The following is a 25,067-nucleotide window of genomic DNA, read 5'->3' on the forward strand; positions in this document are numbered from 1 at the left end:
AAATTCATCTGGAAGAACAAGAGGTCTAGAATATCTAAGGAATTAATGAAAAGAAATGCTAGGGAAGGTGGCCTAACCATACCAGATATTAAAATATACTATAAAGCAGCAGTCATCAAAACTACTTGGTACTGTCTAAGAAACAGGTGTGGATCAGTGGAATAGGTTAGCTACACAAGATGCAGTAGTTAATGACTATAGCAATCTATTCTTTGATAAACCCAAAGAATCCAGCTTCAGGCTAAGAATTCACTATTTCATGAAAACTGCTATGAAAATTGGAAAATGGTAGGGCAGAAACTTAATATCTTACACCGTATACCAAAATAAAGTCAAAATGGGCTCATGATTTAGGAATAAAGGCTGATACTATAAGCAATTTAGGAGAGCAAAGAATAGGTTACCTATCAGATTTATGGGAAAGGAAAGAATTCATGACCAAACAAGAGATAGAGAGAGTTACAAAATGGATAATTTTGATTATGTTAAATTGAAAAGTGTTTGCATAGAAAAAGCCAATGCAACAAAGATTAGGAGGGAAGCAGAAAATTGGGAGAAAGTCTTTACAACTAGTATCTCTGATAAAGGCCTTGTCTCTAAAATATACAGGGAACTGAGCCAAATTTATAGGAATACAAGTCATTCCCCAATTGAGAAATTGTCAAAGGATATGGACGGGCAGTTTTCAGAGGAAGAAATTAAAGATATCTATAGGCATATGAAAAAATGCTTTAAATCACTACTGATTAGAGAAATACAAATAAAAAGAACTCTTAGGTACCACATCTCTCCTGTCAGATTGGCTAAAATGACAAAACAGGAAAATGATAAATGCTGGAGAGGATGTGGAAAAATTTGAACATTGTTACATTGCTGGTGGAGTTGTGAACTGATCCAGCTATTCTGGACTATAAAAATGTTCCTACCCTTTGACCCAGCAATATCACTTCTAGGACTGTATCCCAAAGAGGTCACACAAGTGGGAAAGGGACCCGTATATACAAAAGTATTTATAGCGGCTCTTTTTGTAGTAGCAAAGAATTGGAACTCAAGGGGATGCCCATCAATTGGGGAATGGCTGAACAAGTTGTGTCATATGAATGTAATAGAATACTACTGTGCTATAAGAAATGGGGATGATACAGACTTTATAATAACCTGGAAAAACCTACATGGTATAATGCTGAATGAGGGGAGCAGAATTAGCAGAACATTACACAGAGCCACAGATATATTGATTATGTGATGACTAACCCTGATAGACTTAACTCTTCTCAGCAATACAAGGTTCAAAGACAACTCCAAAGGACTCATGATGGAGAGAGCTATCTACATCCAAAGGAAGAAATATGGAGTCTGAATGCAGACTGAGGCAAACTATTTGGACTCCTTTTTTTTCTCTTTTGTTTTTGTTTTCTTTGGTTTTGTTTCTTCTTTCTCATGATTCTTTGCATTGGTTATAATTCTTCTTTACAACTTGACTATTGTGTAAATAAGTTTAATGTGAAGTTATATGTAGAAGATAAATCAGAGGCCATGCCACCTGGGGGAGGAGGAGGGAAGGGAGTGGAAGAAAATCTGGAACTCAAAATCATGTGGAACTAAGTTTTGTAAACTAAAAATTAAAAAAATTTAATTAAAAAAAAGAGGGGCAGCTAGGTGGTGCAGTGAGTAGAGCACCCACCCTGGAATCAGGAGGACCTGAGTTCAAATTTGGCCTCAGACGCTTGACACACTTACTAGCTGTGAGACCTTGGGCAAGTCACTTAACCCCAATTGCCCTGCCTTCCCCCCTCCAAAAAAAAAAATAAAAAAATTTTAAAAAATGAAGGAGAAAAAAAAAAAACAACAACAATGCCCTACTAGCTTTTCTTAAAGTATATCTCACGTACCTTCTACAAGATGCTTTTCTTGCTCTTCCCAAAGCTTTTTGCACCAGCAACTAACCAACCAACCAAATAAACAAACCAAAACCTTTGCATTTCTTTTTCATATATTGTCTCCCTTATTAGAACATAAGCTTCATAAGGGCAAATACTATTAAATTTTTGTCCTGTAGCTCTACTTTGCACAGTGTCTGGAACCTAGTAAGTGCTTGCTTGCTCAATTAAGTGACTTGCCCCATAGATACTGAATAGCGTAAATGCAATTTGAGCCCACATTCTCTGGTGCCAAACCAAGGAGCCATTGTTCAAAAAACCCCTGTTACTTCTTCAACACTATTGCTGTACATATGGGGAATCTGAGTCACTGAGAAGTTAAGTGACTTTTTAGCTAGGCCTATCAAGCTAGATAGTGACAAAATTAGGACTAGAAATTAGATTTCCTGGTTGTAAGTATACCATAATACCTCCCATTTCTGGGGTATGGGTACATTTTACCCACACACAGAAGAGCGGACTAAGTAACTAGCTTGGCACCCAACCATGGATGCTCTGCAAATGTTGTCTGACAGGTACTTTGAAATAGAATGCCTCTTAAGTAAAATGCACTGAGGGTGCTGGAGGAGGGTTCCACCATGATGGATACTTTCCCTCTTCAACACATCAGCTGCTCCTTATAAGGTCTATGGAAAGTCTAATGGCATGTGGGATAACCAAAGATGCATGGGAATCCAGGTCCTAGGAGGACTCTGCTGATTACCAAATGAGTTTATTGAATGCATTTAGCACACAACATGTTTAGTGCCTGGGTCACATATACACGCGAGGCAGCTCTTTTCTGAGAGCCCAGGGTAAGACCCCCTCATTCAGTTTCTTCTATTTAAACTTGGCAGCACATGAGGAAGGGGGCCCAGTAAACAATGTTGCCCAAACATAGATGGCCTCAGTCGTAAGCTTCAATTCTGTGTCTATGAATTAACAAACACGGCTGGCTAAGGGGAAGTAGCAGCTTGTAAGTCAGAGATACTGCCCATATAAACAATCTATGAAATACACACACACACACACACACACACACACACACACACACATGATGATAATGAGTGAACTTACGGGCAGGTCCTTGAACTGTCCTCCAGGATAAAACCTTGAGATAATTTAGCTAGTGTCCTGTTAAATGCTGATAGACTAATGGAAGATCAGGTGATCATTGAGACCTCCTTGGAGTGAAACCTAGAAGAGAGCCCAGTAAGATGGTAGCTGGTGCCCTACCTTCATGAGCCCTGATTTATTTTTCTCAAACATTTTCTCCCCTGACAACTCTAAGCCATACCCCAGATACTCTAGTTTTCTTCCATTTCTCCCAGCTCTGATAGGTCAGATCTTTCACTTTAACACAACTAGGATGAGGCCACCATAACACTTCTCTACTGGCACCATCAGTCAACCTTCTTCCAACCATTCCTGTCTATGTGCTCTCTTCTTCCCTTAGAATGTAAGCTCACTGTGGGCAAAGACTATCTTGTTTTCCTTCAGTTTGCAACTTGATTGCTTAGTCCAGTGCCTGCCACATAGTAAGTGCTTACTAAATTATTTTTAATCAGTCAATTAATTCATCTTGTGGCACACTGGAAAGAGCATTGGCTTCAGAGCCAGAGAATAACTACCTAGTGTGAACTTAGCATGTCACTTAACTTCTTTGTTTCTCAGTTTCCTCAGCTATCAAATGAAGAGGCTGAAGTAGATTCACAGGAAGTCACTAGGACCACCTTTGCTCCAATTCTGTTCAACCAGAGCCTCCCTTGAAATGAACACTCTATCTTCCTTTCAATGTTCCCTGAGAGAACTGTGAACTGATCCAACCATTTTGGAGCACAACATAGAATTATGGCCAAAGAGTTATTAAATTGCCTATGCCCTTTGTCCCAGCAATACCACTACTAGGTTTATTTCCAAAGATGATTAGGGAAAAAGGAAAAAGAACCTACATGTTCAAAAGTGTTTATAGCAGTTGTCTTTGTGGTGGCAAAGAACTGGAAATTGCAGGGATGCTCATCGATTGGGGAATGGCTGAACAAGTTGTGATATAATTGTAATGGAATACTACGGTGTTATAGGTAATGATGACCTCAATGATCTTAGAAAAAATATGGAAAGGTCTGCATGAAATAATGAAGAGTGAAATGAGCAGATTCAAGAGAGCATTGTATATAGTAATCATGCTCCTTGATGATGGGACTTGGCTTATGGGCTAAGCAAACCCCATTAAAATTCTGTTCCTCTTCTGGCTTATGGGCAGGAAACATGGCTCTTTGCAGATTTCAAGTCCTTCTTGGAAGGCTACCTCTTCCCCATAGCCTTCTAGGCACAGACCCAAAACTCCCTCAATTTTTCACTAGGACATGGGGATCCCATGGCATTTCCGTCATTCACTACTTCAAGAATGCATTGACCCCTGTTATAATAATATAACATTATAATCTAATATAATATGACAAAATGTGATACAAGATGATATGATATGATATGACATAATATAATATATGATATGATACAATATAACATGACATGACACAACACAACACAACATAACCCAACAGAATACAACATAACACAGTATAACACAACATAACATAACATAATATGATATGATACGATACATATGATACAACACAACATAACACAATGTAACACAACACAACACAACATGACATGACATAGACATGATATGATATGACACGATACAACACAACACGACATAACACAACACAACACAACATAACATAATATATAATATAATATAATATAATATAATATAATATGATACATATCTTGCCAAAGATCTTGGTATGGTTTGCTGTTTCCTTCTCCAGGTTAAATGCAGATCCTTATAGGGAAGAAAATATATTGAGCCATATAGTTATTTACCAAATGAATACATTTGTTTAATCCTTTTCCTGGAAACCAGATGTAAGATCATAGATTTAGAGTTAGAAGATATTTAAGTGGTCATCTAGTCCAGACTTCGCCCCCACTCCCCACACTGCATCCTGCGTGTGCCCCAGGGGAGATTGGAAGGCCAGTGGGCCAGGTAGGCTTTCCTTAGGCTGGCCAGGTCAGGCATTAGCCTGCAAATTTGGAGACATCTTTACTTGAAATGTTTATGTAGACTATTTGCACTCACCTATAGTAAAGCCTTCACAGCTTGTATCGAGTCTGATTAGCCACAAACACACCACTCCAAAAGACATGCCACCATAGTGATGTCATGTTGGTCTCTTTAAGACTGTTACATTGTTGGTGGAGTTGTGAATTGATCCAGCCATTCTGGAGAGTAATTTGGAACTATGCCCAAAGGGCTATAAAAATGTTCATACCCTTTGACCCAGCAATACCACTTCTAGGGCTGTATCCCAAAGAGATCACATAAGTGGGAAAGGGACCTGTATGTACAAAAAATATTTATAGCAGCTTTTTTCATGGTAGCAAAGAATTGGAAATCAAGGGGATGCCCATCAGTCAGGGAATGGCTAAACAATCTGTGATATATGAATGTAATGGAATACAATTGTACTATGAGAAATGGGGAAGATACAGACTTTATAATAACCTGGAAAGACCTACATGATATGATGCTGAGTGAGTGGAGCAGAACCAGGAGAACAACCTACACAACCACAGACACATTGCTTCTGTGATGACTAACTTTGATAGACTTGGCTCTTCTCCACAATACAAGATTCAAAGACAACTCCAAAGGACTCATGATGGAAAGAGCTATCTACATCCAAAGAAAGAACTATAGAGTCTGAATGCGGATTGAGGCAAACTATTTGCTCTTTTTTTTTCTCTTTTTTTCTTGATTTTGTTTCTTCTTTCTCATGATTCATTCCATTGGTCATAATTCTTCTTTACAATTTGCCTATTGTGTAAATAAGCTAAATCAAAGGTATATGTAGAACATATATTGGACTTCATGCCATCTTGGGGGGAGAAGTGAAAGGGGAGGGAGGAGAAGAAAATCTGGAACTCAAAAACATGCGGAACAGAGTGTTGTAAACTAAAAATAAAAAAAAATCTTAATAAAAAAGGGAAAAAAAGAATGAAGGACAACAACCAATCAAATTCAAATAGAAATAAATTCCTGCAGGTTGCCTATTGATTTGGAAAACCATAAATTATCCTTATCTATGTTTTATTGTATTTTCATTTAATTTTAAAATTATTTCCCAATTACATTTTAATCAAGTTCAGACCACACAGGAGAGTGTCAATGGCCACCTGTTAGAGCCCAGGATGCCAACCTAGTTTCCCTGTCTCCAAATCCAGCACTCTATCCACAGTCAGGGAGGGAGGGAAAAAGTGGGTGCTTGGTGCCTGGATAGAGGATAAGAAATATAACTAACTACCTAGAGGCAAAGACCAAAACAGGAACCACTTGGGGAAAAAATGATCCAGAGAAAGAAGGTCAGGGTACTGAAGATGAAATTTACTGATCTCACAATTTGGAACTGAGACTGACTGAGTGATGATGGTTTTGGTTTTATTTAAAAACAGAGAAAGCTCACAGGCATAAATGCATGATTAAGCACATCTCCAGGCTTAGTCCAGCTATGTGGGTTGGGGCTTGAAAGATGTTAAGCCAGGTGTGGGGATTAGATACATGTTAGAAGGTTCCCCTTTAAAACACACACACACACACACACACACACACACACACACACACACACACACACGCAGAACTGCCTTCACATTTACATTACAGAATTTTGAGTTGGAAGCGACCTGAGAGGTCTCCTGGTATTATTTATTTGAGTACTGTGAGTTTGTTTGTGGCAGACTTTGGGTTTCCTTGAGCAAAGAGTATAGGAAGAGGGGGTTAGAATGATCATAGGATCATAGATTCAGAGATGGAAGGGACCTGAGAGATCTTTTGATCCAATCTCCTTATATTACTAATGAAATAAACAGGTCAACTGATTTGCTGAAGGTCACAACACAGATATGAAGTGTCAGAATCAGGATTTGAACTGAAGTCTTTCCACTTTAAATTCGTAGTTCCTTCCATTGGGATATCTGGACAGACCCAACATCCATGACTTGGGTAACTATGAGCCCAGTGGCCTGGGCCAACATAAACACAATGGGCCATTTGAAATGTCTGTATCCTAAAGATAGGAATCTGCCCAGCAGGTTGGTTGTTTTTGGTGCATGAATGCTCTCTAGTTTAAATGCTGTTTGTTTCAGGGCGTACAGTTGTCTTTGGAGTTGGCTAGTTAAATATACTTAAGGCACTCAATGTACCCCATACATAAGTCTCAGAGAATTAAATTAGATTTCTGTAGGAGCACACCCAATGGAGGAATTCATTTTATATTTCTCATTTCCTCTTGAAATCTATAAAAATTTGTCTGAGTATGTGTCTATTTGCTAGGTCTCTGGGCACATAATAGTACAAAATAGATTAACCAATAAAACCCCAAACATGTGGCGCAATTAATTTATCAAGTCAGATACTATCAACACTATAACCCCCAAGTGGCTTGCTCATTTTGTGGTTTATTCATTAGGATTGGGGCCTCCTCCTCTTTACCATTCAGTGGCTGGCTTTTCAGGGCAAGGCTGAGGCCAATGGTGGCCGAGGGCAGGCATATTTGTAGGTGCATAACTGAGTTTATCCACTGCCAAGTACAGACCAAGCTCACTAATTGTGTAAGAAAGGAGAGTGAGTGGGGCACAGTCAAGTCAGAACTACAGAACAGCTTCAAAGAAACATACTTTTGTTATTTTTAAGTTGCATGAACTGGTTTCAGCGTATAGACAAAACTGCTTTAAAATCCGTTAGTAGAAGAGTCATTTATAACTAGTATTTGCCTACAATCTGCTGAGGCCCTTTAAAAATAGTTGGTTCCCTTTAATTAGGCTGAATGCCACCCTTCCCTCAACCATCTTATTTTCACTAATAATTTTCTTAGATATTATAAAGGCAATTTGGTCCAGGCAAGGTTGAATGATTAAAAAGTCTGAATGAGCTTGGCTTTACCATGCCAGTCTTTGGATGTTGGGTTGCTGGGTCTCATCCCAGATAATGTAGAAAAAAATCATAGGTACAAAAAGTCTCAACCTTGCTCGTATCATGGAACTTTGGTGATCTGGTGAAGCTTATGAACCCCTTGTCGGAACAATTTGTTGCCTATATTCATAATTAAAGGAGACAATCAATTTCAGTTTGATGTTAGTGAAAATGAAGATGGGTTTTTTTCCTGCATCCAACTTGTCAGATGGACTTAGTTCCCCTCCCTATGGTCTGTTTTAAAGACAAAAGGACTTTCGAGTGTCCATGAAGAAGCCACTGGACTCAGAGTTTGGAAGAGACCAGCAAGGGAAGGAGAGTGAGAATGGGAGGGGAAATGGAGTAAAGGAAGAGGAAGGGGAAGGGGAGAGGGAGAGGGAGGGGGAGAGGGAGAGGGAGACGGAAGGGGAGAGAGAGTGAGCAAAACAACCAACCTGAGTTTTAAACCTGTTTCTGCCTGGAACTTGCTGGGTGTCCTCAAGAATACCACAGGCCCTCTTTCTTTCTCCATTTCCTGATCCTGAACACAGGAATGATAATGGTATTAATTTATCTCTTTAGAGTGCAACCAGGAAGGTGATTGTAGAGCAAATTAAAGCCATAGTGGCTTACTCACAGCATTTGGGGGAGGGATGGGTGGGGCAGGTCCCCAGCCTGCTAGTACTTAGTTAAGGCTTTTGGGTAATTAGCTTGGAAACCCAGGTAAGACTGAGCCTGTGCACCTCCGACTGCCTCTGGGTCATCGTTTGCTCTTCTCCAAGGGCGCTGTCCCAAAGGTGGGGGAACATGCTCTGTCAAGGGCTTTGTGTGGCTCGGAGATGAGCCTCGTCAGGCCTCCAAAACCAACAAAGAACCTTGTCATTTCCCAGAGCCATTCATTCCCCTGGCATGACTCCGGGTCTTTGTTTGTTTGCAATGACACACAGTGTGTGCCCAGAGCCCAGGGGCTGGAGGGAGCTATGTACCTCCTCTTCATTCTGCTTCCTCTCCCCACCTCTGCCCTCACCTGCTTTGTCCCCAAGGTCTTTCTCTGGGGCACGCATGAGCTGATCATTTGCTTTCAAGTGCCCCAGAGACATTTCGGTTTTCTGACCCAGTCTGGCTGCCCTCTTTGTGTGCTCTCTCCTGACTGAGGAGATGGCAGGGGGTGGTGGCTGTTTGGAAATAAAACCTTTTTCTTTCTTCCTCCTCCCTCTTCCCAAACCACAAGAACGTTTTGGCTTCATGCCACCTGTGATTTTGATCTGAGATTTGGATCTGTTTTTGTTTTCTATAAATAGTTTTAATATTGCAATAGATGGGTGGGGGCTTTAAAAATTAGAAGTCTTTAGGGGAGGTGGGGTAGGGTGGGGCACAGAAAGACTTTGTTTTACTGTAATTAGATCTATGCCTAGGTAGCAGACAGGGTCTACCCTAGGCCAGTCCCAGGCAAAATTTTAAGGTAGGTGACCTTTTAAAATTTGTCCCTGGTCCCTTACCTATTACTGGCACCTGTATTATGTCCCCTTCTTGTCCCAGCTGATCATCAACTAATCCTAAAGAGAGTACTTAGGGGGTTTTAAGGCTTTAGATGAAAAGGATTTAAGGTAGGATCTCCCCCAGGAGTATTTAAATTTTAAAAGATAGGGTGGGGACAGGACAGAGGATGCTTTGAAAATGTAAGGAACTTAGTTATGAGGGTCAGATGTCCAGGGGATGGTTTGATATTGGGAAGTAGTAGGCTCTGCCCTCAATTCAACAATTTCTACCACTTTGGTCTGTTGGTTAATCATCTAGCATTTATTAAGTGGGGTGTATGCTGTGTTCAAGGGAGGACTACCACCTCTGGTGTGAGGGTTTTCTAAGCCCCTTTTAGGGATGCTCATACATCTTTGGTGTCCATCTGGCACCAACTCTCACCTGTGGCTCCAAGAAGCTATAGCATAGGCAGTAGCCACACTCTGGTAAAAACATCTTGGCAGATGGACTAAACCAGACGAAGAATAACCAATGGGCCTCAAACTTATTGCTGAGTTAGGGGGATGTCTACCCCAAGAATGTGAAGACTTCCCCTCTGGCGGAATGAACAGATAGGAACAACTTGTTCCAATGGTGATGAAGGTGGCCGAAGCAGGCACTATAGAGTGCTTAGAGCTTGATTGGACACCAAAGATACCAAGGTCATCCACTGCATCCTGGGCCATGGCCAGTCATCTTGACTTTTGACTTGCCAACGGACTTTGGTAAATCTGGAAGAGAACATGAGGCTGATGATTTTGTGAGACTCTGCCTCCCTGAAATCTGATTCAGGAGGAAATCAAGACATCACCCTTTGCTGTTCTTGGTTGCCTTTGAAGAACAACATTAAGTACCTATTATGGGATAAGGCAGGGTTGCTAAGTGCTGGGGATACAAAGAAAGGCAAAAGACTCCCTGCTCTCAAGGAGCTAACAGCCTAATAGGGGGAGGAATGTGCCAAAAACTATGTGCAAATAAGGTATTGACATAGATATATACACAAACATACATACATATATATGTATATATACATATAGTTATATCTATACATACAGAAACATACATGTATATATACACGCACACATATATACCTACATATGCCTATATTATATGATGTAAATATATATTGTATATGTATATAGATAATACATTGAGGGTAGTCTCAGAGGAAAACACTAAAATTAAGGAGGATGGGAAAGGCTTCTTGGAGAAGGTGGGAGAGAAGGCAGATATGAAAAAGGAGAGAGTTTAGGCCTGGAAACAGTCAGTAAAAACACAATAGATGGGATGTCACATGCAAGAAACAGTAAGGAGGTCAGTGCCATGGCATCCATAGGGGGCAGCAAGGTATAAGAAGTCTGGAAAGGTAGAAAAGGGCCAGTTTATGAAAAACTTTTAAAAGTCAAACAGGAATTTATATCTGATCCTGGAAGTAATAGGGAATCAGTGGATTAAATAGGGAATTCAATAACCATTGAATAGGCAAGGTCAGACCTAGATTTTAGGAAGATCAGTTTGACAGCTGAGTAGAAAATGGATTGGAGTGGGGAGAGACTTTATGTCAGGGAGACCAGTTAGCAGCTCCCATCCACTCACTTGCATAAGAACATAGCATTTTAGAGTTGGAAGAAACCTTTAGACAAGTGGTGTCATCTAGACAAGTGGTGTCAAACTCAAATAGAAATGGGCACCAGTAAACTTTAGATAAGGATTCCTTGAGAGTATATTGACTTAGAAAACTACATATTAACATTGTCTATGTTCTACTGTATTTTTGATTATTTCATTAAATCTTTCCCAATTACATTTTAATCTGGTTGGGCCACACTAAGGATAATGGCAGACCATAAGCCAGTAGTGTGTTTGACACTTCTGATTGAGACTGAACCCTTTATTTTATAGGTGAGGAAACAGGAGGTCTGGAGAGGTGGCCAAGGTCACACAGTATAGAACCAGAATTCAAACCCAGGTCTTCTGACTTCAATGCACTGCTCTTTAGGCAATGCTCCTTTCCAATCCAGTCAGTGACCATACAACAGTGTCCTAGAGGATTGGTAGGGGTCATGTCTCTCTTCCCAGAATAGCAAAAGAAGCCCAGTCAAAGAAAGAACATCATGAAATCATAGATGTACTTGTTGTGTGTTCTGGTCAAGGAAAGGTATGTGTTTTCTCTATCTCTTTCCAGTACGTACCTCCCCCTTCATGCTCTCTCCCTCCCCCCCCCCTTCTCTCTCTCTCTCTCTCACACACACACACACACCTTAAATGAATCCAATTATTGAATCAAGCTCCTGGTCTTTTTACTGAGGTGAACAGAGGGTGACAGGTCCAAAGACATAGTTCCTTTAGTCCTAAAGTTTAGACTATCAGTGGCACAAAAGTATTGGCTCAAGCTGTATTCAAACCCACCATTCAGTTTATTCCACAAAGCTTGGCCTATTCATTTGTTCTGATCAACTAAGTTGATTGGCCATGTCCAAAGCATTGTACCAGGCTCTGAGGGAGTTACAAAGACAAGTAAGATGTCCATAAGGAGCATACAATCTTGGGGGAGGTAGAGAAGGTGGGACTCAGTTTAATTCAACAAGTATTTTTCTAAACCCTGCAATGTTCTAGGCATTAGGGCCTGGGGATGCCAAATGAACACAGTCTCTGTCCTCAAGAAGCTAATCAGAAGTTACACTGAAGCTGCTGGAAGAGAAAGGTGGGAGAAGGCTCTTCCAGCTCCAGCAATGGAAAGCATCTGAGCAACTCCCCTGAAGCTTGGAGACTCACAAACTGAAGCAACTTCCAGTCAAAAGAGCACTGGTCTAAGAATAAGAGACGAGGATGGGTAGGTCATTGGGAAATTATGGATTCTGGGAGAACAGCTAATGAAACAACCAAATGAAACTAGAGAAGAGGTTTGCTGGGAGAGCAGGAATAGGTTAATGTGTCAAAGGTTATGACAAGGGTTGAAAGGGAGAGAGTGGGAGAGGTAGAGGGATCAAAGAGAAATTTGGAAGTTCCAGGGCTTGGAACAGGCATGCCTTCATTAACTGGCCAGGTCAAAGTTGTATCATCATGGTAGTGTATAGCTGAAGTGGGGTAGAGAAGGGGGAGAGGGTCATTGGAGCTGAGAAGATTAAGGACATTCTTCTCCTGCAATTTGAACCCAGGTTGGTTTAGGCTTCCCCGATCCACTCCATTAACCTTGCTGTTTTCACCTTGCACATTCCTTTTCCATGGGTCTCTTTGTCCCATCCCACATTTCAGTATCCCAACTTCCCTCAAACATCCAGCCAGCTGGCTATCTTAATTAATAAACCTGGTAGTCAAACAGTGATTTAGTCCAAATTCTCCCTCTTTTCCACCACTATTCGCTTCTAACTTTGTTTGCTGTTACTCAGCAAATCCATCAGTGTCTTCATGGGGTTTCACAGATGTTCCCACGAGTGCAGACCATCTTTTCCCTTGATTTCCTAGGCTTGAGGCACTCACCTTAGAGAGATTATAGAACAGTACCTCCCTAATTTTCTTCAGTGCCGTATTTAGATCTCTGAAAGAAATGCAAGAGGACACAGGTATCTGCACATAATTGTCGTAACCTGACTTACTGATTCTTAGACAAGTTTAAGATAACATGTTCTTATTCTCTTTCTATATCCAACTCCTCCCTCCACGTCAGAACCTCTAAAGCTTTTTCTTTTCTCTCTTCCTTTGGATCTAACTTCTCTCACTGACGTAGACCTCTTTCACAAGTAATGTGTGGAAATCTGTGCGTAGGGCAGATAATTTTGCAAGAAGAGAAGATGTGAAGGGTCACTGCTTCTGGGCCTGCTTGTGAATATTTGACACTGTGGTTGATTGACCTTTCATCCTCCTTGGCCATCCATATATGCCCTCACAGCATCATCCTTGGGAATCTTCTGGTTTGGCCAGAGCACGATGTTAATTATCCTCCCAAATGCTACTCACTCACATCTGGGATGATCCATGAGGACTCTCCAGCTGTTTATTTAATGAGAACAGCAAACCCAAACACAGAGCTATGTGGTTACAAAAAGAATTTTAAACAAAGTCCTTGAGCAGCGTTCGACCCCTGCCTTCTGTAAACAGGGCCTCTCTGTCATCGTCCTGACTCTTCCCCAGGGGCCAGAGGTATCTGTCTTGAGACATCCTAATCACAGGGTACTGGGCTTCCTCACGGCAGGAGAGACAACTAGAGACCTCTGGCAATGAAGGGAGGTAGCTGATATGAGACCGGAGACCCCAGAATGTGTGATGGCGATTCTCCAGTAGATTCAGTCTCTGAATTTGTGTTTGGTAGGAAGAAGGTAAAATTTCCTCAACACATAGACATTCAAGTCCTTTGGATGGACACTGATATGGGCATCTAGATATAAGTCCAATAATAGTGTTGATATAATAATGGTGATGACAGCTTATTTGAAGTTGATGAAGATAAACTATATTCAAAGAATGACATAAGGTTACAAAGCTATTTCACATTCATTTTCATTTGATCTTTATAACTGTCTCCATGAGGTTGGCATGGCCAGTATCAATCCCATTTTGTAGATAGGGGGACTAAAGTTCAGAGAAGTTAGATGCCTTGCCGAAATCTGCATAACTTGCCTATATGATAAAGTTCACACCCTTTAGCCTGACACCTTCCTCTGGGTCATTCTCACTGCCCTCCCATTTTTAAAACATTCTGTTTTATGCACAACTCCCCCTCCCCAATAGTTTGACTCCAACTTATCTCCTTCTACTCTTTTTCATTTCAGACTAGTCTCTTCCTGACCCCTGAATATTGTTTTTTTAAATCTTTCTTGTTTCTTTACCTTATTTTTAAGATGCTAGCATTCTTCAACTTTCTAACACCCCACTCACTGTGCCACCATCTTCTTGTGTGTATTTCTTCTGGAAACCTTAATTCTGGCTTCTGATTCACCAGGCTGGCATTTCGTGTGATGTACTCTACATATAAATTAAATAAAAAGGTGACAATGTACAGCCTTGTCGTACTCTTTTTCCATTCTTAAACCAATCAGTTGTTCTATGTTTGGTTCTATGTGTTGTTTCTTGCCCTATGTACAGACTCCTCAGAAGACAAGTAAGATGGTCTATCACTCTTATCTCTTTGAGGACTCGCCATATTTTGTTATGATTTACACAGTCAGAAGCTTTAGTGTAGGCAATGAAGCATAAGTAGATGTTTTTCTGAAACTCCCTTACTTTGTCCATAATATAGTGCATGTTGGCAATTTGATCTTTAGTTCCACTGCTTCTTTGAAAATGTGCCTGCTCTTGTGGTAATTTTCAATTCACATATTGCTGAAGCCTCACTTGCTGTATGTTAAGCATAAGCATGCTGGCATGGGATTCGTTGCATTGCCCTTCTTTAGGATTGGGATGTAAACTGATCTTTTCCAATCCAGTGGCCACTGGTAGGTTTTCTGAATTTACTGACTTACTGAGTGCAGTACATTAACAGAATCATCTTTCAGGATTTAAATAGCTTGGCTGGAATTTCATCACCTCCAGTAGCCTTATTGTTAGCAATGCTTCCTAAGGCCCACTTCATTCTCCAGGATATCTGGCTTTAGATATGTAACCACACCATCGTGATTATTGGTGAGGTTAATATCTTTCTTATATAGTTCTTACATATTCTTCCTACCTCTTCCTAATCTCTTCTTTTTCTCTACTTCTCAGGTTTTTTTTGCCCCAACAGTCCACCACATATGTCCACCACAAAAACTTTCTAGATCAGTCTAGTCCACAGCGATCTTGGCAGTAACTGTATAACTCAATGCTGATAAAAGGGGTGTTTATGTGTTAAAGAATAGCATGCCTTCTTTTCATTTAGACTTACTGCTATGATTTCCAATGAGGTTACATGAGGTAGTAGATGCCTCAGATCATTACCAGTTGTGAGATCTTGGACAAGTTAGTAAACCTCTCTGAGACTCAATTTCATGTACAAAATGAAGATAGCAATAGCACCTACCTCCCCGAGGTTTAAGCATCAAATGGGATAAAGTTTTCACACTTTCCAAATCTTAAAGCAGTATATTAATGTGAGATATCATTCCTATTACCTGACAGGGTTGTTCTAGGTGTCAAGTAAGAAAATGAGTATAACGTGCATTGTAAACCTTAGAGTAACATATCAATGTGAGTTATTATTAAATGGAAGAATCTTTCCAGGGTTGCTTGATTGTGAACTTCTGAAATTAAGAGAATTCCTTATAAATCTTTTCTTCCCCTTAACAAATACAGAGCTGTTTGTTTAGGCTAGAAGGTACTTTATCCAGTTTTACTCCATCACAATTTAGCAGCCTAGCTTTTCCCATTCAATAAATGATGTGCTACTTTCCTTCTCTCTCTTGCTCTTCCTCTGCCAGGGTTTAGTTTTAGTTAATCTTATTTTTTTTAGCAAGGAGTTTCTAAATAGAGAAACATGAGCTTTTTTAAAAACTATATAACTGTATTGGAATAGAATTGGTTTCCTTCATAATCCTGTATATTTTATCTTATGTCTTTAAAAGCATTATTTTAAGAAGGGGTCCATGGGCTTCACCAGAGTACCAGAGGAGTCCATCACACAGAAAAGAGTGCATGAAGCTCAGAATGGAAGAACTAAGTGGTCACTCGAACATGTGAAAATGCCACATTTTAAAAACAAGGAAACTTAAGTGTCAGAAAGGGGGCTTAGCTGTAGTCACATAATCCTAGAAACCACCCCTTTCAAATGGCTGAAAAGCCCTTCCATGGTCTTGGGTTGACCTCTCAGGAACTATTATTGGCTAGGGATTGTTCCACAGAGGTATCCCTTCCTCCCCTCATACAGTCTTATGGAACCTTGTAACTTTCAGACTGATGAGAAGCCCGAATTTAAGTGAGGTTTTGTCTATACTGGCCCATCCTAGGGAAAACCTTATTGTATGGAGTCATTAACTCTTTGGTACAGCCTCCCCATAGGAAAGCTAGCATTGTCTTTGAGTTTTTGAAGAGTGATGGGGGAAAGAGGATTCAACCCTGGTTAGCCTCAGAGGGAAGAATTAGAAACACTGGATAAAAAAGCTTGATACATGTCAAAACAGATTTTCTAATAGTTTGGAATGGGCTGCCTTGGAAGGTGGAGGGTTCCCCTTCATTGAAGGTCTTCAAGGAGAAGCTAGATGACCATTTGCCAGATGTGTTATAAAAGGTTTTTTTTTCTAAAAATGGATTAACCTGAATGGCTGTTGAGGCCTCTTCCAATTCTGAAGTTCTGTGAATCTTTGAATTCTTATATTGGGAAAGAGAAAAACATAATTAATATGACAATCCAAGCAGACTTTGGTTGACCATTGTACCCTTCATGCTTTCCCTCTGACTTCCATCATTTAAAAAAAGTTCTGCTTTATATACATCCCTTTGAGGACTAACTCTAAACCATAAGAAAACCCTGAAAGGCCCCTATAATTTGTGCTGGCCTAAGTGAAGAGATGACTTCTTGAGACCATTTAGTTCCAACTTCCATCCAGATGTAGTTACAACAGATGTCTGGGAATTTGAGGAGCAGTAGAATCTTGCCCAGAGTGACTTAAAGTGATGAGCCTTGTTTGATTCTACTCAGGAAATGATCCTTAGGAAAATAAAAACCAAAAAACTAAGAAGTCAAAGTAAATTTTCAATGGTTCCTTCCCCTATAATAATGTGTCTCTTCCTCCAAGGGCCGTGGCAACCCAAGCTTGGACAGTGCCCCAGAGTTTTGGATCCCCTAATTTCTTTACCTTAATGCACCCCACCTCCGTTCTCTTCCCTTTTACCTGACTTTTGTGTTTTTTGTCTCATTCCCTTGGGGTGTTGGCAAAGAGCTGGGTTGAGAAAGTAATCCTGGCTAACATTAGCCACATGATGTGTTACCAGAACATTTTAATCCTTCAGGAATCATTCAAATTCTGGCGGACATCTAGCTGGGGCATTTGGACATGTGGCTGTGACCCCCTGGGTGATGATTGGGAAGCCAGGCTCACCAATGTGTGTGGTCTTAATGTTTCTATAACTAAGGGTTCATTATCTTTTGTGACTTCCCAGCCTTTGATTCATTTACATTATTATTGTGATATTTTCTGATTTAGGGTGTAAGAGGAGATGGGAAAGGCCATTTACCACATGCTCTCTTTGGGAACTGTATCTCCCAGAAACCTATGCATGGAGCTCAGCAACTTTTGGCATACCAGTTTGAAAAGAGGATGTCTCACAATAGGAAAATAAATCAGGCTTGAGTCTGGGCAGTAGTTCTGGGAAGGAAGACAAGGAAGAAGTGGTGGCTGGGAACTGGCTCTGACATCTTGTTTGTCTCACTGCTGTGCCAGGAAGCAACAATGCTCCCTACAAAACTCCCTGGTTTCTCTGCTGGCAAACTGCCATGAGTACCTGTAACCTGTAATGCCACGCTGTAAGGCCTCACACTCCTCCTGCTGCTGTTACAGACAGTCACTCAATATCCTGTTACAGATGATAATGTATTATGTTCCTGCTGTGTGGTGGGAATTACAAGAGAAGCCCAGAGTAGTGAGTCAGGAGTCAAGACCAGAGCTCCCCACTAGAACATAAGTCTGAGGATGTAATAGCTTTAGGAAATGGGTAGTGTGGGTACTTGCTGACTGATGCAATTTGTGATTTACCTTGAATTATAGTTTAAAAGTAACACTGTGTCTGAATTACCATGGAGATGGAGATGCTCTTCCAAAGTCCATCAGCTACTGGTGCTTTGGGACTCAGATTCTAGGACCGTTTGTAGAGAATACTAGGAGAAAGGAGGAGAAGTAGCTGGGTCAAGAGGTAGAGAGTTCAAAGTTCATCATGTATCTTGATGCCAGATTGACTCTCCAGAGTTAATCACTTGAACTTCCTGCTTCTCACTGCAAAGATTCTGGCATGGTTGTTTAGTGGCTACTGGGCATCTTCTCCTGGAGAAGCAGGTGAGGTTTTTTCCTAAGGTGAAAGACTGATGTAGATTGAGTGAGTAATGATTAGTGACACCCACTCCTCTTCTTCCCTCTTGCCTCTGAGTTGGGATCTAATTGTACAATTCTAGGATCGAGTTGTCTTCTATCACATGAGGAACATATTAAGCAGGTAAAGTTACTCCTGTTTCTGCAGTCATACACTTCTTAGATTGGCTGCTATTATCTCCAACACATGGGACCTCTCTACCTTTCCCCTTCCCCTTCCATGGGATCATATACTTTATTCCCTTTTATTTAAAAGGAATTAGAAGGTGCTAACCACTATTTCATGTTTGATTTTAACCATAGAGGTCTGGGTGAAAGGCAATCTGGATGAAGGCAGAGGATAAAGCAGCAGGGTACGGATGTCTTCCCTGGAAAATCCTAAACCTGGTGGAATGGCTCTTCTATAGGATTCCATAGACAGATCAAGGTAACAATCAGGAGAAGCCATAAACAGAGATTTCTAACTTAAAGTAGATTAAAGAGAAAACTTGTGATATTAATAGAAGAGATCTCTTGTGAGCCTGGGCAGAGGAATGCCTTTCTGGAATCCTTTACTGGTCTACATTAGCTCCTCTCCTTTCAGCAGAAGCTTATTGGTGAGAGAAGATTCTGTATATTGAGAGACACCCTTCATTTGCTTCACTCAGTATTGCTTATCACCAGTATTTTGTGTATATATGTATGTATATATATATGTGTGTGTGTATGTGTATATGAATGTATATAATATATACGTATTATATATAAAATTCATATATTATATATACTGTATATAACCTTCATGTATATGTGTATGTATATATAAATACACACACACACACATATAAAAGGAATAAAGTATACAATCCCATGGAAGGGGAAGGGGAAGGAGAAGGGGAAGGGGAAGGGGGAAGCGGAAGGGGAAGGAGAAGGGGAAGGGGAAGGGGAAGGGGAAGGGGAAGGGGAAGGGGAAGGGGAGAGGTCTTGTATGTTGCATATAACAGCTGCCAATGTAAGAAGTGTATGACTGCAGAAACAGGAGTGACTTTACCTGCTTAATATGTTCCTCATATGATAGAAGATAATACGATCCTAGAATTGTACAGTTAGAGCCCAGCACAGAGGCAAGAAGGAAGAGGAGGATTTGTTGTAAAGCCCTTCTTAAGCACCTGATAAAATATGCAAAGTGCTCAGGAGAGCATTTTACCTTAATTCCAGGCTGTTAAATGAACAAGGTCAAGATTTGCCTTGCCAGAGGGTGGAGGAATGTTAGGAGGGTCTCACTTCTTGCTAGAGCAAGTTAGAGAAGAGGGCATCCTATTAGTGCTGCATCCTCTCTCCACTATGGTTACTGCTTGGTGCGAACCGTGAAGTCCCATAAGATGCTCCGCATTATTCTGCGATTCTATCGGCATTGCACTGAACCAGCCGTACTGGTGATCTCCATGCTCTTTCTTGCACAAAAAACTCCATCTCCCATCAGCTGACTTTTTCACTGGCTTTCTCCCATGTCTGGAATGCTCTCCTTCCTCACCTCTGCCCCTTAGAATCTCTGCCTTCATGACTCAACTCAAATGTTGCCTTCTGCAAGAGGACTAGTTTCTCTCAACTAGGTTATCATCCATGCATACACACATATATATGTATCCATATCCATATAAATGCAGGTATATACATAAACTTTTGCAAGCATCCACCCACATGTATATACATATGTACACATGCATATACACACATGTATCTATTTCCACATATATGTGGCAGTGTATGTGTGTATAAGTCTTCCTGACTTCAGGTCTACATAAGGTCCTAGTACTACCCAATTCTCATCCTTTTATAAGAGGATACTGGGCAGCTGAACGCATTTACTTAGTCCTTACTATGTGCACTTAAACCCTAGGATAACTTTCACCACCTTCACCCTTTCACCGAGGCTGACCCCTTTTACTTTGTATATTTGTACCTTAAGAAATATGTAGTTAAGGAGAGACCTGCCTTACAGCTAAGCAGAAACTGATTATGAAAGAGGAAGAACAGAGAGCCTATGAGGAGAGGCAAAAGGAATTACAGTTTATCCTGCACATGAGTAAATGAGAGTGGATGGTGGTGCTGGAGAATGTAAGATACCAATCTTTAAATCCGTGGCAGGATGCCCAGGGATGTTGGTGAATTGTATTGTATCTCCATAGAACAGGAAATGGGTTCAAATTGCAGCAACAGGGAGTTCAGCTAGATTGGACGTTTGCTATCACTTTATAGTCTTCAAGCGAAGGCCCCCCTGTACAGACTCTCCATTTCTTCCTAGGGACTATGCTTCTAATTCATGTAGCTGCCACCAGGTTAATTTTGGTTCTTAGATAAGGCTGTGTGGACTAACCATGGAGGATTTCCTTGGGCATGAGCAACTGCTTCTCCTAGAATCTTTTTCCATTCTAAGTTTTTTCTGTATAAAATAACTCCTTGTTACTATAAAAGAGACAGTTGGAATCAGGTAGAATTGGGTTCAAATTCTACCTCAGACTCTTGCTAGTTATGCTACTCTGGGCAAACCTCTTAAAACTCTCCAGCTCAGTTTCCTCATCTGTAACAAGAGGTTAATAATGGCACCATCTTCATAAGGTTCTTGTAAGGAACAAATGAAATAATATATGTAAAGTGATTACTAAACCTTAAATGTTATTGGTTGTTATTATTATTATTATTATAATTAGTATTTACAAAACAAACTATTACCTTTTAAGAATCAGTGCTAGACTTGAAATTAAGAAGATAGGTTCAAATCTTGCCTTTTGACACTTACTATATAACCCTGAACAAGTAAATTAATCATTCAGAGGCTCGGGAAATCAATTATTTAATTAATTGATCATTCAGTGCCTAGGAAATCTGTAATCTCTGTTGGTGGAAGGAGTTTTTCCACAATAAGGAAATACTAGAGCAAATGAAATATTTCTAAAGCAACTAGCATAGAGCCTGGCACATAGTAGGTACTACATAAGTGCTAGCTATTGTTTTTAGATCTTTATTATTCATCCATTATAGTAACAGTTATGAATATTAACTATTCATTATAATTTAAGAACTCTAAAGGAAAGATATCGTTTAGAATAAGAGATCAAGTAATAAAGACATCTAAGTACAATTTGGGACCTTCATGACTAAACTTAAATTGTAATTAGTCTGTTTAATTTGACTCAGTTTCTGCCTTATAGATTGAATAACTAGTTTATTCTCATTAATTACAGACAGTCAAATAGTTCTCTAGACTTTTACGAAGCTCCAGGTTTGACCAGTACTTCGGGGGCATCAGGCAGTCTGCTTTAGTGATTTTACTCTGATGTTTAAAAATCTGTTTTTATTCTGGGTTGTGGGTTGTAAAAAGACATGGTCAGTAAGTAAAGGCCAGAATTTAGGATAATATGCATGCTAGAGATAATGTTAAAGAGTTTCCTTAGGAAAGGGATGCATGGTTACTGTGAGTCACTAGAGCAAACTTGAGGTCTTAGGACAATTTGGAGGCTATTTTGCAAGGTTCAGTGGGAAGGAAAAGGTTCAGTTTTCAGAGGTTCAGTTTTAAGGGTGAAAAGGTCAGAAGTTAGTATACAGAGGCCATAACTAAGCAGCAATATAGTATACAAGTATGGATGGGGTCTACATTCATGGGCATGATGTAGGGTTCAAGGGTCTGTTAGAAATAAAGGTCAGACAAAAGTACCAACTCCAGCGCCCAAAACAAATAGGTGGGATTTCAGTACGATAATTATAAGTTTGTGATGATCAATCTCAGCACAGGAATTGTCTTTCTCTTGTGTGTCAAAAGGTTTCACAGATATGGTGCTATTACCCAGAGTCATAACAGGGATCCTTTCTTGTTTCAAAAGAATCCTTACAGCTTACAGAAAGAAGCCACTATTTGTCTTCTGAATACTCCTTTCTCATTCCAACCTTCTCTACATCTTATTTGCATAGGCAGAAATGTTTTATCTGCTCCTCAGCTGTGCAACAGGGGCTTGGAATCAGATGGGGACCAGAGTTCAAATCTTACCTCTGGGTGACCGTAGGTGACTTCATTTTTATGAGTGTCAATTTCTACATGTTCTCTATATTTCATCCCTTCCAGACCTGTGGTGAAGATCAAACAAGGTGATGTATGTAAAGTACTTTGCAAACCTTAATACATTACATAAATGTCAGCTCTTTTTGCAATGGCTTGGTTTCAACTAGTAAACAGACTGTCGAGCTCATATATGCTTGGAAGCAGAATATCGTGTACTGTCTCTGGGTCTGCATAAACTCCTGTGATTCTCTCTGTATAAAAATCAGAGGCTTTTCTGGCCAAATTCCCTGTCCTTTGAACCCAGCTTTGGTATAAAAGGGGTTTGCGTAGGATTGCCTATGAATTATCCAGCAGACTCCCAGTTCCTTCCAAACTTGCATCTTAAAGGGGTTAAGCCTTTACTACTCAGCGTCTGGCACAGAGTAGACAATAAATGGTTGTTGATTGATTGATTACACATTTTTTAAAAAATTGGAACAAAGTTGTTTTCATTACTTTTAATAAAAGGAACCAGAATACTTTATTTTATCCATCTATTTTCGTAATATGTTCGGAACCCAAGAACACTTGTGTCTCCATAGGTATCCCATTTCACAAATTAGTCATGAGAGGTGTTACAAGTGAGGACAAAATATGAACTGGTAGAAAGCTCTTTAATTCAGCAATTGTGGAGAATTTTAATGAAAAAAACATACTAAGTCATTAGTTTACCCAAGTCATGGGAGAAAAGTTAGTCATCTACAAAGCTACATAACCTTGGATTGCTAACTTTTCCAGAACAATGTTGAAACAAATATAATATAATGTTGTCCTTATAAAGAGCTTTAGCTGGCATATAATGGAATGCTGAGGAAGGGGACTGAAGTTTCATTGAGGAATCTGTCGGTGGAGATCATGGAGAATTGAATTGATCAGATCTGCTTAGAGGTTTTGGCAATGGTGGACTTTACCAGAGGAAAGAGACTGAGCTACGGTGACCTTTGGAAATCCTCTTTTTTGACTTAATTTTTTTGCCCATTTATCCCACCCGAAGTCCAAGCCAAGGTAACTTGATAGCAAGGCAGGAGTCTCACCTTGCAGGCCTTGCTAAGGTCAGGCACTATTATTTCCTGTTGGTTACAGGTTCCAGGGCTCAGACTCTAGGCAAAAAGTATTCAGATCTCATTTTTGGCCAGCGTTCTTAGCCCCTGGTGCTCTGAAGCCATCTTTTTTCACATTTTCCATGAAGAATGTGGCCAATCTGGGTGAGGAAAGGAGAGGGTGGTGGTGGGGAGAAACCTGATGAAGAGTTCCGGGTCACCCAACAACTCTCTTTTTCAGGCCCTCCATCACTCTGAAAATGCTGATGAACTTGGCCCCATGGAACACAGAAGACTTCTGTTTCTGGAGACTGAAGGGTAATATTATGGACCTGGAATGGAAGGCATAAGAGACCCTTCAAGGCCCTGAATAAAACGCATCAAGGATTTGGAATCCATTGGACAGGAAATTAACTTTTGCTTTTTGGGGTGGCTTTGGGGTTTTCTTTCACCCTTTCAACCCTCTCCCTCACTTCCTCTCACCTAATTATATAATCATGGATATAATGGAAAGAGCCTTTTTACTGGATACAGGAGACCTTGGTTCAAATCCCAGTGCTGTCACTTACTAGCTCTGTGATTATGTTATGTAATCCACCTACAGTCTTGGTTTCTTCATCTCAAAAATGGAGGTGATAATAGTGGTACTACCCACTTCACAGGGTTGTTGTGAGGAAACTGCCTTCAAGTGCTAGACAAATGTGAGTAGTGATGACCTTGAAGATGAATGGGGTGGGGAGGAAGGTGGCTGCAATAATATAGGGCAGCTAGGTGGTATAGAGAATAGAGCTCTGGGCCTGGAGTCATGAAGGGTTGAGTTCAAATCTAGCTTCAGACACTTGCTATCAGTGTGACCCTGGGCAAGTCATTTGACCCTCAGTTTCCTCAGCTGAAATTGAGCTAATAATAGCATTATTGTGAGGATCCAATGAGGTAATATTTATAAAGTGATTTACATAGTTGTTGGCATATAAAAAGGCATGATATAAATATTAGCTATTGGTATTATATTATTAGCTATATATTATAATATTCTAAATATTAGCTATTACTATTATTATATGGTAGTTCAGGCATGGGTGAAGGGCTGAGTTCATAGAGTAAAGGAAATTCCGTCAACTGTACTTCTGGAGTAAATATGCAAGGCCAAAGAGACAGGAGGTAGGGGAGAGAAGTTTGGCATTTCTGACCAACATCTTTCCCTCTACAGTCAAGTAATATTTCTTTTAGATAGAAAAGATCAAAAGGGAAAAAAGATGATAACTTTCTTGACCTCCCTGGGATAGCCAAAGAATGCTGACCTCCTCCAGGGTCTTCAAATGCTTAAACTTTGAAAGGTATATGTGTTATAAATAAGGACTTAATCAGGCTTCTCTTTGGGGTTCTGTTGAGGACAATTGTTTGTTAGGATAAAGAAAACCTTACTTTGGCTTTCATTAGGTGAAAATATTGAGCCAGATCTGCTAGGAAGACTGTTATTTCCATATCCTCATGAAATTTAGTCAT

The 25,067-nt window shown here is 40.2% G+C and overlaps 1 long non-coding RNA gene across 7 annotated transcripts in view; it reads right to left on the bottom strand.

The window, feature by feature from the left end:
* Positions 1–12,997: 12,997 nt before the first annotated feature.
* Positions 12,998–25,067, bottom strand: part of LOC118848194 — a 34,004-nt gene continuing 21,934 nt past the window's right edge. For 2 of the 7 annotated variants that reach the window (XR_005010241.1, XR_005010246.1), the window contains 4 exons: positions 22,471–22,547; positions 18,157–18,238; positions 16,678–17,071; positions 12,998–14,415 (listed from right to left, as the gene is read on the bottom strand). This is a non-coding gene — a long non-coding RNA (uncharacterized LOC118848194). Of the gene's footprint in view, positions 14,416–16,677; positions 17,072–18,116; positions 18,440–22,470; positions 22,548–25,067 lie in introns of all 7 variants that reach the window. The other 5 variants (XR_005010243.1, XR_005010244.1, XR_005010242.1 and 2 more) reach the window with 5 other exon arrangements.

Source organism: Trichosurus vulpecula, chromosome 4, assembly GCF_011100635.1.
Source record: "Trichosurus vulpecula isolate mTriVul1 chromosome 4, mTriVul1.pri, whole genome shotgun sequence".
Taxonomy (NCBI): Eukaryota; Metazoa; Chordata; class Mammalia; order Diprotodontia; family Phalangeridae; genus Trichosurus; species Trichosurus vulpecula.